Genomic DNA, 21,183 nt, shown 5'->3' with positions numbered 1-21,183 from the left:
TCAGAGGGTGGGGGTGGGGGGAGGAGGGGGACAGGGTTTCGATGTGACTATGGTGTGCCAGTTCTCATATGTCTATAGCCCAGGCCAAAATCTGCCCTCAGTTATGCATGCACAGTGTTCATTGACGTCAGTAAGAACTGTGCTCATGTAACAGGAGGCAGAAATTTGGCTCTTTGATTTTAATAGAATTAAATGCCAAAAGTTTTGCTGATGCAGGTTGCAAATTTAAACCCCAAAGGGTCAGGAAAATGCAACAGAAAGAACATCGCTCTGTTGGCAATCTTGTCTTCTGCAGAAGCCATGTCATTAAGCAAGACCCGAGTTTCTCAAGCCTAACTTGGAAGCCCCTGATACTATTGTGCCTGTGAGTTGTGTGTGGCCTTCCACTGCAGTCAGACCTTTAAGCAGGAGTCCAAGATTTTGTCTGTGGCTTCAGATAAAAGGCTAACACATAGCCCAAATTCATTGTCAGCTGCAGGACTCCATTCCCGGCTTGGGTTTTAACAATGCTGGTGCCGAAGAGACTCTGCTCCCCACCTTGGATGATTGGAGCGTTATGTAATGAAACCGGGGGACTTAGCATTCTTCGAGGATTCAGTTTACATTTCGGTCTAATTTATGTTCGGACATATCCATAGCTTTGTCTTAATATTTGTGTGGTTTTTTTAAATCCTAATTTAATTTTATGTGGTGATGTTAACAATTGGATCTCCCAGACCTGAGCATCTGGTAGTGAGTTTCAGAGTGGTAAAACATAATTCAACAGAAATAGAAGGCCAAGCCAATGACAAAAAAAAAATTCCCTTAACTATGAGTAGAGATGTTTTTGGTTCCTTTAACCAGCTACTCAGGGTGCTGTTTCCTGCTTCAGGTCCACAGAAGCAGGCTTTCTCTTGGACGGTTATTTAGAACTTAGATGGATGTATGCCTACGTGTGTCTCCGAGGCTGTGAGGTTCCTTGTGGATGATGTGACCTGGAAAAGCCTTCTTAGCCACTTGTCACTTCTTATTCCCCCCTCTTCAGGGGAAAAGTAGATTATACAAATGGTAACTCTGGAAACCACAACAGAATATACCCTAGCTCTCTGTTCAAGATCTTCCTGCCTGCAGAGAGTATGTATTCTGCCCTGCTCCCAGGCTACAGATTTTGCCCTTGAGAGAGGAGGCATAACATTACCTGGGACTGACGATGAAGTCTGTTATATTCAGGAGATTGGTACTCACAAACCCACACACCTACACCACATTCTCCAAACTTCAGAAGCAACAGAGCTGCCATCTTTGAGTTTGAGTCCCGTGTCAGGCTCTGTGCTGACAGCTCAGAGTCTGGAGCCTGCTTCAGATTCTGTGTCTCCCTCTCTCTGCCCCTTCTCTACTCATGCTCGCTCTCTCTCTGTCTCTCAAAAATGAGTAAATCTTTTTAAAAAGTAAAAACAAAATCAACTAACAGAATATTACTTGTAAATAGGGAAATGGGGTGCCTGGGTAGCCAATTTCTGCTCAGGTCATGATCTCACAGTTCATGAGTTTGGGCCCCATGTCAGGCTCTGTGCTAACAGCTCGGAGCCTGAAGCTGGCTTCAGATTCTGTGTGTATGTGTGTGCGTGCGTGTGCGTGCGTGTGTCTGTCTGTCTGTCTGTCTGCCCCTCCCCCACTTGATCATGCTCTCACTCTCTCCAAAAATAAATAAACATTAAAAAACTTTTTAAAGAAATAGGGAAAGAAATATCAAGGGGAAAAGAAGAGTCTGAAAGTGGTTCCCTTGAAAATCAGATTGGGAGGTGAAGTGACATGGGGTAGGGCAAGAGGTCACTGTCCTCATTCTCCTTCAACATTCAACTTTGTTTTGACATTTGGTAAATGGCTCATGATTGCACACTTACTATATCATAGAACAATAACACATGAGTGAAAGAGACTTCAACAGATCTTCTCCAGTATTTTTCAAATTGAGAGTTACAATTGCTTAGCATGTCATGAAATCAATTTGTTGGATTGTAACCAACATCTTGAACTCAATGCAATGCAATGAAATAAACAGAACAGATCAGAGGCCATTAGAATCTAGATCACAACATAAAATACATTTTTATTGTGGATTACAATAAAAAATGTTTGAAATCTATTCTATTTTTCCAACTTCCTACTTAACCCTCAATGAGTTTCCCTAAGCATAATAGCCAGCAGTTCTAAATGAGAGTATGCATATGAAAATGCTTTGAAAACCATTAAACCAAAATCATATTTAAGGCTTTGTTTTGATTATGTCATATCATCATCATCATCATCATCATCGGAGAAATGTCCGAGCTAGTTGATTCAATTTTGTACAGTCCTTCAATAGGAAAGCAGCATATTACCAGCCCCAGCCTACCCCCACACTCTTCCAAGAAGCGACCAATACCATGTGAGGTGTGGGCTAGAGCCCCCGATCAGTCAGGGGTACCGTCTTCAGGGTACACAGAAAGGTAACGGTTATACCAGACCTCGAGAGTTATACAGACTGGGATCCAAATTTAGATCCATCCCTGATCAAATATACACCTTGAGATAAATTATTTAACTTCCCTGAGTCTCAGGATATCATATCATTATGGTCACCATCATCAAAATGATGACTTCTGTGTTTATATTCTGGAAACACGGAGAAGAAAGCTCCTCATCCTCACTGAAGCAAACTGCAGTGCTGATGAAGAGACAGATGTGCTGCCTGAGCTGAGAGAGAGCAGGAATAGGAGCAGAAAGACCAAGTCAAGGCCAGCTCTGCAGCCACCTAAGCATGACCTGTGTAAAGCACCAGTGAGACCCACAGGGCGGGACTCTACCGCCCTTGCCCCATAAGCACCACTGACTCTACTACTTTTACAGACGTCGCTTATTCTCAGTCCCACATCCTGCTATTTCCAATCTCATGCATTTGACCCATTGGCATTGTAACTCAGGATCCATGCGCCATGTTCAAGGGCATCCACCCACACACTTGCCCAGAGTAGAAGAGTCTGGGGTCTGCTACATTTGACAAGTGCCAGACATAGGATGGAAGACCTCAGCTCATGTTCTGGTTCTGCCACATTTTCCTGTGACCTTTGCTAGATCACTTTATCTCTCTGATCTTACTTTTCTGCTTCAAAAAGATCAGATGAAATCAAGCAGAAAATCAAGAATCAAAGTGCCATGAGTAGAAGTTTGGGAATATGTGCATTTCCCAAAACAGAATGATGTTAATAGAAGCAAAATACATAACCACTGCAACATTTTTTTATTTTAGAAATGATTTTAAGTAAATAGAAATAATAACAATACTGTTCTTCTAATATGTTGGTCTTTACTATTTAAGAAACAGCAACCTTGATTTTTCCCAAGCCCACTTCTTATCAATTCAAATAACTTCCTTTGACATTTCATCACCTGTCACAGTCTGGTTTTACCTACAGTCTTTACTTCATCTTCCACCATTTCCCCTAATAAGTTCACCCTAGGCTAAAGCTACACCCAGCCTTGGCATTTCCCAAACATGTCTGACATGTTCATAACTCCATGTTTATGTTCATACAAATGTCTTCCTCCCTCCCTCCCCTAACTCCACACTTGCATTCAAGCCCAGCCCAGTGGTCACCTTATCTGTGAAGGTGGCTCCCAACTCCTCCCTCAAAGCAAAACTAGCCTTTTTTACTTCAGGACTCCCATAGCACTGAATCTACACAAATAGTGTAGAGCACACCATAGATATCTTCATGGTTCTATTGCCCTTGCCCCATTAGGCCATAATTTTTTTTAATGTTTATTTTGAGAGAGAGAGTATGAGCAAGGAAGGGACAGAGAGAGAGGTAGAAAGAGAATCCCAAACAGGCTCCCCACTCAGCAGAGACCAACATGGGGCTCGATCTCAGGACCTAAGCTGATATCAGGAGTCAGATGCTTCACCAACTTAGCCACCCAGACACTCTGATCCCTCTATGTTTTAATATCTAGTCTTTCCATAGAGTCATCTACCACACAGTAAATGTCTCATCAAGGAACAAAGTCATCTTAACTTCTCAAAACTCACAGCTTTTGATAAGGTTATCAAAGAGATTCTCATTCTTTCTCCTTCAGACTGCAAAGCCAGGAGGGTCCCAGCCCTTGTGAGTCACAGGCAGAGCCAGTACTTGTGATCAGGCTGGGGAGACCAGTATCTGGTCACCAGACATTTTGCAGTAAGTAGGATAGTCTCTAGTTTGGCCTAAGATACATGGTAATAACAACAACAAAACAATCACTATTTGGGGGATGTTGGGAGTCTTGGGGTTCAGACAGACCCTGGGACCCCTACCACAGCTATGAAGTGACCATAACGTGGGACAGTCAAGTGCTCTGGGTCCTTTGAACCTTCTTATCCTCCAGGGCCCTCACTAAAAAATACTGAGCCATGACAGAGCTAGCTAATTCCTGATGCCTGCAATGGTTATTTTGAGCCCCCATCACTTCAGACAAACAAAAACCCCAAGCAATCTGCATGGACTAATGGACTCTGCATACCTGGGGGGAGAAGATGAAAACACATGAAATATTGGGAAGAAAACACATAGCAATGTATAACCAAGGACCAACGTATGCCACACAGACAACAGGTCTCCTGGTTTTGATTCTATATCTGCATCGCAAAATATAATCTGAAATGGTTCTACACTAACAACCATTTTTGTGACGGAGTTTCAGCATAACACAAAGACCATTCCCACTTCCCCAGCCTACTTCCCTGTCCCAAAACACTTCGTTCCCCAGGCTAACTGATAACTGAAGATCCAACACTTAAAGTGTGCAATTCTACTGAATTGGTGCTTCTTGTTTTTATTAAATGTGCCTGGAAAGGATAATGCATTCACCATAGAGCAAATTAGTCTGTCAACTCCTTTCAGATATAGAAGATGGACCAGATGGGTCCTAAGGCCTCAACAGAAGAAAGGCCTACCATTAGTGGGGGAAAAAAAAAAAAAAGGAACCACAGACCTAAAAAGAAAGACACCTAAAAGAAACTTTGCCTCTTTCCCAAACTTCCACAGAACTTACCCTAAAGTAATAAGCCCAAGCAGCACATGTTGTGATGATGGGGACCCTCTTTTCCTGGAGTCTGGTTGAGCTAGAATAGAATGAGTTCAGGAAAAAGGCACTCCTGTCTGAAATTGTTTCGCAAATTCAAGTAAGCCAATTTGTCAAATATTTCCTAGCTATAAATATAAATACTATATGCTAGGCACTTTGATATGATCTGGAGATAAATATAGCTGAATAAAAATCAATCCTGGCTGTTAAGGAATTCATATTTCAGTGGGAAATCAGATCTATAAGCTAATAAGTACCAAATAGTGCTATAAATGCCATGATCAATATAACGTTCAAATTTCAAAAAAATAAATAAAATAAAGTTCAAATTTCAGGGGGTCACCGATGGGCCTGAGGTTTTATCAATTTTTCAAACCTTTCATTTCTCTGCACGAAAGAGAGAGATAGAGAGAGAGAGAGAAAGAAAGGAAAAGAAGGAAAGAGAGAGAAAGAAAGTCATTGAAAGAAGATTCATTAAACCTAGACTACAAAGCAAATAAGGCTAGCATGATCCTGATCTTCTGCATGGAGAGTAGACACAAAGGATTACAGAGTCAGAGAGTTCACCCCAAATCTGCAAGGGATGCAGACCCTGAAAAATGTACAACCTCCATGGGTTTTAGGCATCTACCTACCAGCAATGACATGTTACCAGACTCTCCAAAGACCAAAGAGAACAACCAATGTGGTAATGTCTCCAAGCATGTTGTTTCTGGATAAAAACTACTCTTCATGCAGAAAAGGTATTTGACTCAAAGCCCTGCTAACTACAGCCTTGGGGAAGCATCTAGGTATATCAAGGTGAGGAAGGAGCTAAAACTCCAATCACAAACACAGCTGGTCTTAAAATCAATTAGCTTGGCCACAACATGCAACTGTTTAATGATATAGAACATAGCAGAATAGAAAATGTCAGAGTATATTACACACAGTAATGTAACTATTGTTTTGTGAAACTTATGTTTCAGTTACATTCTTGAGAATGGAGGTTTGTTTGTATGTGTGCATACAAGGACACATACTGAGTCACCATGTAAAACATGGCTGGTGATCCACAGTTTGAGAAACACGGCACTAGCCAGCACATGACCCAACCTCACTATACAGATGTAAGAACCAAGACCCAGAGAAGTGAAAATACTTGCCCAGAGTTTGAGAGTTTGTTCGTGACAGTATGAAAACATGAACCTGCTGTCCTGACTCCCACCTCAGTGCTGCCCCACCCCCTATCACAATGCACACGGAGTCCTGATGGAGAGGGGAGGGGCAGTAGAAGGTGAGGGAAGGGCTAAAGGGAGGATGAGGATGGAAGAGCTGAACTTTTGGGTCTCCCTGTATCAGGCAGACATGAGCCACACTGGGCTTCTTTCACACCATGCTTGAAAGTCCATGTTCCATCCACGAAAGAATAGAAATGATTGGTAGTATTTACCATGTGCTTTCTATGGGCCTTGAACCATGCTAGGTACTTTACATACCAACCATATATAAAGTAGATAGCTTTATCATGCCAGTTATTCGGGTGAGGAAGCATCATCAGAGATTCAGGGTATTGGTCTCAGGCCATGCACCTACTTGGTGACAGAGTTAACATTCATACCCAAATCCCATTTCAAAATCACTCCTTTAAATCCTCTACCCCAAAGCCATGGTTCCAGATGGATTTCAACCTTATTCCCCATATTGTAGCCATTTTTTCTCTATGTTTATTTCCAAGTTAATTGTATATAATATATAAACCAAATATATATATATATATATATATATATATATATACGTATATCTGTGTGTATATTGATAAAGACATAAAATCTCCAACCCTCAGTATACTCCACATTTTGGTTCATATATATATATATATATATATATATATATATATATACACACATATATATATAATATCTATTAGAGGATATATAATTATATAATACTAGAGGAAATTAATATATTGGAAAATCAATATATTAGAGTATAAAGTTAGAGAACCTCTGAGAAGTAAGAGCCTATGACTCAATCAACTCTTCCATTTGTTATTTTAAAAAACAAAAAAGGTGCCTACAAAAGTCTACTTACTCTAGAGAATGAGAAATCCCTGGTCCTGTTTTCTAGGCACACAGGACTTCTGGAGAAAGAAGAGCATTGCACAGAGAGGAAATAGTAGAATAGTAACATGAGAGTTAAATATCTTTAAAGATACTTTTGCTGCTTATCCTCAGAACAGGATGGAAAGCAGCCCTCTCCATGTTTCTTGTTCACCTGCCTAAAATCCCAGAAAAGATTCCCACATCAACCTCATTGTTTAAGTTGGATTTTGATGTGGCCTCTTAGCACTAGTATTTCAGTTGGAATCCATAGCCTAGACACCATCGTTCTTGACCCAATTACTCTTCTTCTTACCCCTTCCTATCCCCTTTGTCTCTCTTATATTAGTTATGCACATATCTGACCCCTACTTGATTCTGTGCCCCTTTCAAAAAGGAACTACATTTTATTGATCTTTGGCCCCACTGGGGGGCCGAGCAAGGACCATGAACATACTCACACTCAATCAATGTTTATTTGAGTAAAAACAACAAATTCCTGGGGGACTACCACAGCCTAACCAGCCTGATTGGCAGTGTGTGTAGTAGTCTGTGTTTTTGCTGTGACTACTGACCCCAGCCCCAGCTCCTCACGTGACTTGCCTACCCCCTTTTATGTGTCAGTGTGCCTTGTCCAAAACCAGGGGTACAGGGACTAGGAGAAGGAATGAATATTTAAAATAAGAATAAGAGCTCCCAAGGCATTTAGTTCCACCAGGATTTCTCATAATTGGATTGCTAGTCAGGGTTTAAAACGTTTGTTTTGGAAACTCACTAACTCGCTTTCCAATTAGATTCTGAATACCTGGGGCCACAGAAGCCAAAGTCCATGTGGATTCCAGCAGAGGACAGTGGCTGGGCATCATCTCTTCCAAGAGTGAAGACTCTCTGGCCAACAAGGCAATCTTGGGGGCAGATACCAAGGTTTGGAAACTGCTGGTTTTCTGAATGCTGCTGGAGCTGGAGCATGTTTTCAAAGGGATACATGCTAGACTATGGCTATGAAATGGACTTTGACCAAGATGGCCTTGACCAGAAACCCAGACACTGTTAACACTGAGGACCATATTTTAAAATTGCTTGTTTTGCTGACTCTTAATGATTATCTACATCCATATTTTCTGAGGCATGTCTGTAAATGTTTGATACCAAATTAGCCAGGGTGGATTTTTTTTGGATCTCTCCTCAGGATCTGTGAAAGGTATTTTGGCCATTTCTTCCTGGTCTTTGATCTCATCCCCTTTCACTGTCTCTAGACTTGGTTCCACTTCAAGTATTACTTCTTTCTTCAATCTATCCTCCTCACACTCCATCCTAGCCCCTTTTCCTTTACCCATAAACGTGATCAAGTCATTTAGAGCCTCTTTCTTCAAAAGCCCTCAATGGCTCTCCAAGTACACTTCCTTATCCTGATATGCAAGGCCAGCTGCAACCTAGTCCCAATATGTCTTTCCACTCTCCTCTCCCACTGCTGCTATCCCTACTCATAGAGACACCCAAAATGGACTGTTCACTCATTTGAAAACATACTCTGTGCTTTCCCACTCTTAGGCTTTGCTTGTGATGTCCCCTCCATTTGAAAGCTTTCCATTTGCTCTCCATCCAGGAGAATTAAGATACTACTAAAATATTACCTTCTCCATGAAGTCTTTCCTGATTCCCTAAATTCGATATGATCTAAGTTTCATATCCCAATAGCACCTGATATAAGAACTTGTCTTGTAAGGAACTTACTTAAACATTATGAAAGCAATTTATGAAAGCCCACAGCTAATATCATCCTCAATGGGGAAAAACTAATAGCTCTCCCCCTGAGATCAGGAACACTACAGGGTTGTCCACTCTCACCACTGCTGTTTAACATAGTGCTGGAAGCCCTAGCATCAGAAATCAGACAACAAAAGGAAATATACGGCATCAGGATTGGCAAAGAAGAAGTCAAACTTTCACTTTTCACAGATGACATGATACTCTACCTGGAAACCCAACCGACTCCACCAGAGATCTCCTAGAACTGATCCATGAATTCAGCAAAGTTGCAGGTTACAAAATCAATGTACAGAAATCAGTTGCATTCCTATACACCAATAATGAAGCAATAGAAAGAGAAATCAAGAAACTGATCCCATTCACAACTGCACCAAAAACCATAAAATACCTAGAAATAAACCTAACCAAAGATGTAAAAGACCTGTATGATGAAAACTTTATAAAACTTATGAAAAATTTAAGAAGACACAAAGAAATGGAAAAACATTCCATGCTCATGGATTGGAAGAATAAACATCATGAAAATGTCATTACTACCCAAAACAATCTACACATTCAATGCAATCCCCATCAAAATTGCACCAGCATTCTTCTCAAAACTAGGACAAAGAATCCTAAAATTCATATGGAACCACCAAAAAACCCAAATAGCCAAAGTAATATTGAAGAAGAAAACCAAAACGGGAGGCATCACAATCCCAGACGTTAGCCTCTACTACAAAGCTGTCATCATCAAGACAGTATGGTATTGGCACAAAAACAGTCACATAGACCAATGGAATAGAACAGAGAGCCCAGAACTGGACCCACAAATGTACAGCCAATTAATCTTTGACAAAGCATAAAAGAGTATCCAATGGAAAAAAGACAGTCTCTTTAGCAGGTGATGCTGGGAGAACTGGACAGCAACATGCAGAAGAATGAAACTAGACCACTCTCTTACACCATACACAAAAATAAACTCAAAATGGATGAAAGACCTGAATGTGGGACAGGAAACGATCAAAACTCTAGAGGAGAAAGCAGGGAACAGCCTCCTTGACCTAAATTGCAGCAATTTCCTGTTTGGCACATCCCCAAAGGCAAAGGAATCAAGAACCAAAATGAACTATTGGGATCTCATCAAGATAAAAAGCTTCTGTACTGCAAAGGAAACAATCAAGAAAACCAATGGGCAACCGACACAATGGGAAAAGATAGTTGCAAATGACATATCAGATAAAGGGCTAGTATCCAAAATATACAAGGGACGCACCAAACTCCACACCTGAAAAATTAATAATCCAGTGAAGAAATGGACAGAAGACATGAATAGACACTTCTCCAAAGAGGACATCCAGATGGCCAACAAACACATGAAATGATGCTCAGCATCACTCATCATCAAGGAAATACAAATCAAAACCACACTGAGATACCACCTCACACCGGTCAGAGTGGCTAAAATGAATAAATCAAGAAACTATAGATGCTAGTGAGGATGTGGAGAAACAGGAACCCTCCTACACTGTTGGTGGGAATGTAAACTGGTGCAGCCACTCTGGAAAACAGTGTGGAGGTTCCTCAAAAAACTATCAGTAGAGCTCCCCTATGACCCAGCAATAGCACTGCTAGGGATTTGCCCAAGGGATACAGAAGTGCTGAGGCATAGGGGCACATGTACCCCAATGTACGTAGCAGCACTTTCAACAATACAAATCATGGAAAGAGCCTAAGTGTCCATCAACAGATGAATGGATCAATGATTATATATACAATGGAATACTACATGGCAATGAGAAAGAATTAAATCTGGCCATTTGTAGCAAAGTGGATGGACCTCAAGGGTGTCATGCTAAGCGAAATAAGTCAGGCGGAGAAGGACAAATACCATATGTTTGCACTCATAGGTCTAACAGGAGAAACCTAACAGAGGACCATGGGGAGGGGAAGGGGGAAAAAGAGAGGGAGAGGAAGGGAGGCAAATCATAGAGACTCTTGAATACTGAAAATGAACTGAGGGCTGAAAGGGGAGGGGGACAGGGGAAGTGGGGTGATGGTCAGAGAGGAGGGCACTTGTGGGGAAGAGCACTGGGTGTTTTATGGAAACCAATTTGACAATAAGCTACATATTTTTTTTTAAAGAAAGAATTTGTCTTATAGTATATATCACATTCTACCTTGTCCTATAGATATGTCTGTACCTAAGAATTCCTACTAGATTGTACCTTGTTTATCCCTTAGAGTACTATTTTACTCCTTTTCTAACCCACTTTTTACTAGTGCACAAAATAATATATCAATACAAAATAATTCTTGGGTGTCTGGGTGACTTAGAGGGTTAAACTTCTGACTCTTGATTTAAGCTCAGGTCATGGCGTCACAGCTCATGATTTCAAGCCCTATGTCCAGCATCGCACTGGTGGTGTGGAGCCCATTTGGGATTCTCTCTCACCCTTTCTCTCTCTGTCCCTTCTCTCTCTCTCTCTCTCTCAAAATGAATAAACCTTTTAAAAAAAATCTGAAATAACTCTTTGCACTGTATTTTTTTGTGTTCGAATCACTGGTGTGGTTTCTGATGGCGTCTTGACTGATATAATCAGGGAGAGGGAAAAAGAACAGCAAAAGAGCAGTCAGTAAAAGGCTCCTGTGGAGCCAGGCAGGGCCTGGAATCCAAGCAAAGAAAACACTACGAAAGCAGGTGTGATCCAGTGTGTCAAACGGGGCCGATTACCATGTAAGAGGAGGAGGGAGAATGAACTATGGGACTCAGCAACATGGAGAACATTTGGTAACCTTGAAAATAGTATATATAGGTCTTCTTCCTGTCTGGCGTTTAGTTTGTTCTGCTTCAGATCTGCTGATAGTAAGATGTCTTCAGGAAATGCCAAAATTGGGTATCCCGCCCCTAATTTCAAAGCCACGGCTGTTATGCCAGATGGCCAGTTCAAAGACCTCAGCCTATCTGACTACAAAGGAAAATATGTTGTGTTCTTCTTTTACCCTCTTGACTTCACCTTTGTGTGTCCCACGGAGATCATTGTTTTCAGTGACAGAGCAGAAGAATTTAAGAAACTCAACTGCCAAGTGATTGGTGCTTCTGTGGATTCTCATTTCTGTCACCTGGCATTGATCAACACACCCAAGATACAAGGAGGACTGGGACCCATGAACATTCCCTTGGTATCAGACCCCAAGCGTACCATTGCTCAGGACTATGGAGTTTTAAAGGCCAATGAAGGCATCTCATTCAGGGGCCTATTTATCATTGATGACAAAGGTATCCTTCGACAGATCACTGTAAATGACCTTCCTGTTGGCCTTTCTGTGGATGAGACTCTGAGACTAGTTCAGGCCTTCCAGTTTACTGACAAGCATGGGGAAGTATGCCCAGCTGGCTGGAAGCCTGGCAGTGATACCATCAAGCCTGATGTCCAGAAGAGCAAAGAATATTTCTCTAAGCAGAAGTGAGCACTGGGGGGCCATTTTAGGGCCAGGCTGCATTGGGTGGCAATGAAAACAGAATCTCTTTGTACTCTTGTCATGCTTAAAACACAAGACTTTAGATTCAGTGCAGATGTGGTATGGATAAGACAGGCCTTTCCTGCAGGGGTTGGGGAGGCCAGCCTTTCTTCCTCTGAAGAGATTGGCCCACGCCGTGCTACGCAGCAAGCCAACTGATGTGTACAGTAGTGGGGCATCACTTTTGATCTTTGTTGTTTCTATTAAACTTGAACTGAGATTAAAAAAAAAAAAGAAAAGAAAAAGAAAATAGTATATATAAGTTTTACTTGCCCAGCACCTTCCCTCCAATTCGTGGTACCAGTGCTCTGACTTGCCTTGGGAAGCCATCCATTCTCTTCTCCTTTTGCATATGCTTTGAGGAGGTTTGACTTCAGAGCGAGGCACATGATCTAAGCCTGGCCAGAGGACTAAACCCCATGGTTGAAATGACTGGTTCAAGGATAAAACAATATATAACCCAAGTTGATCCAAGGAGATTTACACCCAAGAAACATCAAGACTTGAGCTTCCAGGAAACAGGAATCCTTTTCCTACTGGACATGAAGCTGAGAAGACAGGCTCTAAGTCCAGAGATGCTGGTAGTCACTGTGCCACCCAAATCATAGACCCAGCCTGCAAACGGAGCCAGCAGAGAAAGCAGAGCAGAAAAACCAAATTCTGATGCTATCCATGTGAGCCCCTGGATCTCGTTAGTCCCAAACCACCCCTAAACTTTTTAGTTACATGAGGTGATAAACTCCTTTTTCTCTGTTCATGACAATTGGATTTTAATTTTCTTCACTTACAATCAAAAGAATCATGAGCAAAATAATAATATTTAGTCAGTGATTGTAGGATAGAAAACAACTGATGAGGGAAGTGACTTGCCCAAAGTCTCTGGCCAAGCTGAATCTATCTACCAGCCCTTCTTGCTCTAAACAACAGCTCTTTCCATTACATCGAACTCCCGTCCAATGATGGCAGCAGCACTCAGGACTGCCAGTATTCAGCTTCAGGAAGAAAAAGATTTCTTTTTCTAGTAGACTTCAGTCTGATTGAAAGATTTTTCTAAACTGTGTTGAATAGCTCCTCTCTTTTTCCCATATAGCCTGAGAATTTATTTATAGTGAAGAAAGGAGAATTTCAGAGTATCATAGTGGCAAGGCATTTTGACCAAGGGAAGTAGGAAAAAGACTTTATTTTGAAATTAATTGGAAATATGTAGAAATCTATCCTTTTTTTTTAAAGAAATCTATCCTTTTATGAACATCCATTCTTGTCCAAGGTCAGAGCAATATAAATCACAGCCTCAATTTTTCCTTTACCCCCAACTGCTAGAACTGATTTCTCCCTTTATTAACTCAGCTGCAGACAATAAGCTAATTTGACAACTGGTCCCCCTCAGCAACGGGGGAGGGTCACAAATGTGTGCTACACCACTTTTTGTCTTCTGGAAACCTTGCTCTGCCCACACTCGGAGGTGTCCCTGGTTAGATATAAATTTAGACAGATGCCTATCCTATTAGGTGGACGGATGACTCTGTTTCAAAGCTACCACATGGCATTGTCCCAGAGCTGTGTCTGAGCCCCAGGCTCAGGAGGATGGCATGATGGCCCTGTTGCTGACAAGGTGCTTTGTCTGTGTCTGTGTGTTTTAAAATCTCAGAGCTTAAATCAACCAATGAAATATTCATGGGGATCTAAAGTAGTGGGCAAGCTAAAGGCTTTCTTATGGGAATATCAATATTCTTGGAGCCAGTCTTAATCCAATATTCAGAAAGCTGCTCTTCCCCCTTGGTCACTTTGGGTTCAGACTTATTTTCAGAAAGCCTCCCCCCTTTTGCAATCCTGCTGCCTTAACAGGATGAATGGTGGTGGGTGGGCCAAGGGCAGAGGGCGATGACAAGAGGGCCCTGCGGTGTGTAGGTGCAGGCAGGGAACATGGAGGAGCGCTCTCCCACGCGCAGCCACAGGTACCTCAGGAGAGACATTTTAGCGTGGCTTCTCCAGGAACCGGGAGGATGTGTGCACAGTCGGGGGACTGGCTTTCGTGTTTTCGTCTGGTCTAGGACTCCCGGTGTGTATGCAGGATTTTCCTTCCTGGCGAGAGCCAGAGGGCGGGCTGGGGAGAGGGAGGGGGGAGGTCCTCACTAGTGTCATGGAAGGAAATTGCTGCTGGAGAAAGAAAATATTTTCCTTCATCCATCCTCTGTCGCATGTGGGTGCCCCTCCTGAGCGTAGAAAGAGGTACAGGGCGAGCATCTCCAAAGACAGACGCTACCCAGCAGATGGTCCCTGTGCTACCCAGTGACTCGCGCCTGTCCCCGTCCCCACCTGGCCCTTCGGGCCTGCCCACCTCCACTCCAGGCAACAGCATGCCTGCCCTTAAGGTGGGGTGGAATTTGACATTCTCCTTTTCCCTTCTTAGCCTCTCAGTTCAGACTGCCAAAAAAGGGGCCAGTTAGGATGGTGGTTTCCTGATGTGGGTACCTGTCCCTCAAGACTGGAATAAAGCCTGCCAACTCATTCCAGGTCAGCCGGCCCAAAAGCCACGGAGCAGCCTTCTCCCCGGGGCCAGTCTCCGTTACGGAGACTTCTCCAGCACGGCCCTTTCGGGTGCCCCAGTTGCTGGGAGGCAGAGAGACTTCTTGGAGACTGGTGCCCAGAGCAGTACTGCCAAGCCAAGCTGAGAAGTGAGGAGGCCCAGTTACAGGCGTGGCAGAGAGAGGTAGGTGGAAGCAGCAGGACTGTGGGGGGAAAGGGCTGCTCCCCACACACACACCCCTTCTCCCACCACCTGGCTTCACTCCAGCAAGGCTAAGTGAGCGGCAGTGTTCCCCACAAGGCCTCAGAGGTTGTCAGTCAGCTGGAAACCCTACCCTGTGGCCAGGAGAAGGTGTAGAGGGGCCCCCAGCCATGAGCACTTCCCTGTGTATTTCACTTCTGAAGGCTAAGTTTTCAAATCCGGGCCTAAGAAAATAAATTTGTTTAGGCTTTCTGTGCTTTATGGGTGACATGCTGTAAATTGGGGGTACAAAGCCCTAGCAGTCAATTTTACAAATCGAGTGACTGTGTTTTATCTCGCATGCAGAGGCTTCTGGCCACAATGGCTTGGAAAAGGGAAGCTCCGAGATGCAATGCAGAAAGCAAGGTATTTGGATTCCCTCCAGAGAAGCCTGAACCTTATTAGGTACTAAATAACGCAGGCTGACCAGCAATAAAAAGAAAAGCACACGGAATGGGGAGCCCATAGGAGGATATTCCCTTGTTCATGACATTTCTAAGTCAGCCCACTCTACAATTACCCATAAGACACCTACAGGAATTCCCGAGGGTCCTTAGAGCCTCGAACCTTGAACCACGCTGCCTTCTCCCCATCTGGCAAGAGCTAAGTCAGGGAGTACTGTCTTAGGGGCACCTGCTTGTTAGTCTGGTATGTACAGAGTCAGCTATATGTCTCATAATTGCAAAGGTCAAAGAACCACTACTTCCCTTTTGGTTTGTTAATGATTCTGTTGAGCACTTAAGAGTTGTTTTCCCTCATCATCTATTCACCATAACCAAGAAACAGCAAAAACCCAAAACCAGCCAAAAGAGAAGGTTCTAGATGCTGTTGCTGTCTGCTCTCGCAGAATCTGGATCTGTGCTTTCGTTTCCTTCCTGGGTAGCCTTGGAAAAATTACTTTACTTCCCCATGCCTGAGTTTCCTCGTCATCAGAATGGAAAAAATAATACAACCTATCTCATGAGTTGCTATGATCATTGAATGAGATAATGTATGTAAAGATTTCTAGAACATACGGTAAGTGCTAAGGATGTGTTGCTAATATTATTACTATAATAATTACTGATGTCCCCTAAATGTTTGTTAAGCAGAATTCTTGGCAAGTTCCAGTGGAGAAAATGTCCTCACTGGGTCACTAATGTGGAGACACAGAACCACATAGTCTGCTCTCAAGGCCCTGTATTACTTAGACTCCGTCTCCATCTACCTTGGTTCAGCTACACCAAACAGCAAAGTTTTAACTCCTATGCTATACATAGGTCACTGTGGTATAAACAGATGGAGAAGCTTCATCAGGGATTCAATGAGACTGCCCCCTATCTTTGAACCCATGACTGACAGACTGAGCCTGGAGATGCAAATCTTGCTGGCCACTCTGTCCTGCCTAACCAATTGCTCAAGAATATTATGGCCTAATGCTGATGGCTTAGAGAGGTCCCTGTCCACACATTCTCAATCTGAGGTCCACACATTCTAACTGCAGTAAAAACGAATCCACTACCGAATCTACATCTGGCATTTGATGGAAGGCAGATAATGCCATTGGGCTATGAAGATTGCATGTTGTGCACCCTGCCAAACACTTTATGTTCTCTAATTTGGTCCTCATACTATCCCTACTGGTAGGTAGATTTTACTTTTCTCCCCATTTTATGGATGAAGCAATTGAAACTCAGAGAGGTTAAGTGACTTGCCCAAAGAGCACAAAGCTAAATGGTAGAGCCAGGGACCAAATCAAAGGTTACACTGACTCCTGAGCCTGACATCTTAACTGTTAGCTTTTACTCCTGCCTACATTCAAACAATTTTTATTTTTTACTTTTTTAAAAAAGGTGTTAGTGATTTAGAGGAGATTTTTATTTTTAAATTTTATTTGTATTTTCTCTAATTAGTACATTTGGATATTTTTTTGCTCGTTTTGAATTTTTCTTTAAATTCTGGTTAGTCAATATAGTGGATCAATACAGTGTAATAGTGGTTTCAGGAGGACAATTTAGTGATTCATCACTTACATACGACATTCAAACGATTTTTAAAAGGTATCTGTCAAATCAGAGTACAGTCCACTGGAATGGTTTTTGAAGTCAATATGGATTCTTAACAAAGATTTCTCAATCTCGTGTTGAAAATTAAGTGCCTTTGATGGCTCATGCCCCCGCAGTCTGGCATGTGCTTCTTCTCTTACGGTCTTTCCAAGAACAGAAGCCGCTCTGAACATTCGGCCATCGCTCCTAGCCCAGGCTAGCATGCCAGCAGTTCCCAGACATGCTGCATTAGGCATTGCCTACATGCTGTAATGAATACGTACTGGGTCCACAATTGTCCCAGGTCTGTAAGAGCAGACAACTAGGCTGACAATCTGTTACAAGTTTGAATTCTCTACTTTTCATGCTCTCCACACCATTATTTCATGCGTGTGTCAGTCTGGGAACCCTTATAGCAGTTTCTTTTTTACCCCCTCCCCCAAAAAAATGCATTGGACCCCCTTGGTGGGTCATAAAAACAACTTTGCAGGTCTAAGCGAGTCTCTTTTAATTAAACAGAAGGGAACAGAGAATGGAGTATATGCATATAGTAAGAGTTAGTGGTGTTACACGTAACATTTTTTAGGTATGTATGTTTGCAATGAGTCACAATATAAAATGCATTTCTTTTTCTTATTGTAGATCACAAATAAAAATACTTGAAAGCCATCATTTTAAAATTCAGACTCAAGAGGAGCTCAGTCAATTAAGCATCCGACTTCGGCTCCAGTCATGATCTCACAGTTCATGAGTTCAAGCCCCACACTGGGCTCTGTGCTGACAGCTCAGAGCCTAGACCCTGCTTCAGATTCCATGTCTCCCCTCTCTCTGCCCCTCCCCTGCTCATGCTCTGCCTCTCTCTCAAAAAAAAATTATAAAACCTATAAATTAAAAAATTTTTTTTAATTTTTTCTTTTTTTTTGAGAAAGAAAAACATGGAATCTGAGGCAGGTTCCAGGCTCTGAGCTGTCAGCACAGAGCCCAACGTGAGGCTTGAACCCACGAACCACAAGATCATGACCAGAGCTGAAGTCAGACACTTAACCAACTGAGCCACCCAGGGGCTCCAAAATTTAGACTCACATTCCCCAACTCCTGAGACTCACATTCCCCAAAGGGAGACACTGCCATGTACCAAGATCATGGGAAGCAAGTACAAGGGGGCCACCATCCTGAGAGGAAGTGCTACTGGAGGGGTAGATTTTGATGGCAGGAATAAAGGAATCAGAAGTTCTCTTTCTCACGCAGAACTGATTTCTTCTCTTGTGAGCAGTTAGCTGGGATTGAGAGAGCTTCTTGTTGGAGCTGCCCTTGAAGGGCTAAACAGTCCAGGGGAAAGGAAACCTGGAAATTACTTAAGGATGACCATGGCCCATGTAAAGGTTCTTGTGAAACCATCTGGAGAGGTTCGAGGCCCCTGGTGCCTCACTGACAAGCAACAGAGCTTGGAGCACCAGACTCCAGCTCTCCCCAGGGAACTGTCCACATGTCAAAAGAGGGGCAACAGACCATTGGCCCCTCACTCCTTTCACATCAGAGTCTTTTCTAAAACTACAAATTCTGGATCATCCATCTTCTTATACAGAATTAAAACCTCCAAGGAAGGACCCAGAATCCAGTCATTATTAAAATCTTCCCAGATGATACTGATACAGTCCTCCCAGCCAAGTTTTCAAAACTGACATCTGGGCCAAGAGACCAACTGAAATAAAGGTCCCTTTGAAGTAAGGGTTCAGTGGCCTTGCTGGCTTTGCAGTATCATGGAATAAATCTTACTGGTAGGTAGGAGTTCTTGAGTCTAAATAGAAGCAGGGTACAGGTCAGGCCTCATGTGGGAGAATGCCCAGAGCCCCACTTAGGGCCATGCATGTGGGAGCACTAGCTCATTGATTCTGGGTGCCTAAGACTAGCACCCTGTCTACAGCCCTGTAGGTGCCTGGAGCACCTGTTCTGCCCACTTCAGAGCCCCCGGATCCCACACACTCATTCTGGTAAACTTTAAGAATGCTTTGATTTCTAAGAGCTCTTATTCTCAGACACATGTTGTCCAACAAGAGCTACCAGGCAAAGTCAGTGCAAGGAATAGGGCTAAGGATTAAGACTTGATGTCAGGGGACACTCTTTCCTATCTTTCCTCTAAACAAAATTTCTAAAGGTCCCTATTCTTAAAGTCACAAGGAGGGTGAATTCCTTCTAAAGGCTAGTATTCAGGCAAATCTAAAAGGCAGGTATCTCAGGCTGGAAGGGGAAACAGAATTTCCTAGTGCAGGTCCATTCTCCCCAAAGTAGAAGTACTCTTTCCCATCTATTAAGTGCTATATGCCTGGGAAGTCTGAAAGTGGAGAGGACAGGAGGCAGGCCTCCTTCCAGAATAGTAACAGAGATGCCCATTCTGACTAGCCTGGGCACAGAAGCCACATAGTGCCAGTAAAATATCCCCACATTGGCATCCAGAACACACAGGGCTTTTCCACTAAAAACAATCACTGAAATTCATCAGAACTACCACATTTCTGATTTCCAGGTCTCATCTTCCATACCAAATGGTTGTGCTGGTTCCTCACTTAATGTTCCCATTGCAATGGAAATATCTGATGCTTCCCTATCATAACTATAGGTAATTACCATTTCCACCCTGATATGCCCACCAAATGACTTTTTGGACCTCCTCAGACAAAGCTGATGGCCTCCACGTTCTCTTTCTAGTGATCTAACCTACCCAGAGTCTATCTTTGCCACATCCCATCACAATAAACCATGTCACCTGAAGGCAAGGTCATTGGCTTTAGGAGACAATGATAGTCACTATCTGCTTACCTTATCATGGTGGGAACTTGAGTGGTCTTGGGTGCTCAAAACCACAGACATGGCAGAAAACAAAAAATATTTGGTAAACATACACTGCAAATCTCCTGTGTGCTGGGCATTGTTATGGGTGCTGAGACACAGAGAACAAGATAGGGAAGGTCCTTGCTCACAATGAACATATAATCTAGACAATAAACACAGTGCTTGTAGATTTTTTTGAATCATATTTTATATCCCTAGAGGACTCAGATGTTGGTAAGATTGAGATAGAGGCTTCTTAAGAATCTGTTATCAATAATTTCCCCTTAACTCTTTTACTTTTTTTTAAGTTTTTCATTTATTTTTTGAAAGAGAGAGTGAGTGAGCAGGAGAGGCACAAAGAGAAGAAGACAGAATATCCCACAAGCAGGCTCTGCACCAGCAACACAGAACCTGTTGTGGGGACTGAACTCACTAACCATGAGATCATGACCTGAGCCTAAATCAAGAGGTGGACACTTAACCAACTGAGCCCCCTAGGCACCCCTCCCTTTACTCTTTTAAAAGGACATTAGCCTGGTCATCATAAAAGACCTTAAGGGGAATGAGAAATGATCAAAGCTTTATAAAATAGTCTTCACCGAGACTCACAAAAGCCTTTTAAAGTCATAGCACCGAATAACTAGAGTTAACTCAGAAAATCCAATACCTTAATAATACTGAAAAATTGCACTCTCTGCAAGCCTAGTAATTTCTCTTGCTTTCGGTTTCCCATTGCCATTATAAGTACCAGTTAGGTGTCACAACAGAGATCATTCAACTTCTAACATTTTTCAGACTTTTAAAATTAAGTAGACAAATGGCCATGCCTCTCTCTCCTCTATAAGCAACTTTCCTCTCCAACCCTCCAAAAACAAGTGAAAGAGCAAATTAAAATTCCTAATCTCTCTTAAAAGGAATTTAAGGTGTTGGGTTATTTTCTTGGCCCAGCCAAGATATTCCCAGGTGATCTTTTTCAATCATTTTACTTGTCCAGTGAGATTTTCAGAAAGTAAATATGTCTGGCAATTTTTTCCACAGTTCCCATCCTGGAGGATCCATAATAACAGGAACTTCTCTACCCATGGCTATTCCTGGGTATCAGGAGGATAAAGTAACAGCACACAGGGTT

General features: G+C 42.6%; 1 pseudogene; it reads left to right on the top strand.

Moving 5' to 3' along the window:
• Nucleotides 1-11,734: 11,734 nt before the first annotated feature.
• Nucleotides 11,735-12,654, top strand: LOC115286663 (annotated as a pseudogene).
• Nucleotides 12,655-21,183: the final 8,529 nt, after the last annotated feature.

The sequence above is a fragment of the Suricata suricatta genome, chromosome 3 (genome assembly GCF_006229205.1).
Source record: "Suricata suricatta isolate VVHF042 chromosome 3, meerkat_22Aug2017_6uvM2_HiC, whole genome shotgun sequence".
Classification (NCBI taxonomy): Eukaryota; Metazoa; Chordata; class Mammalia; order Carnivora; family Herpestidae; genus Suricata; species Suricata suricatta.
This window is presented reverse-complemented; position numbering and strand designations above follow the sequence as displayed.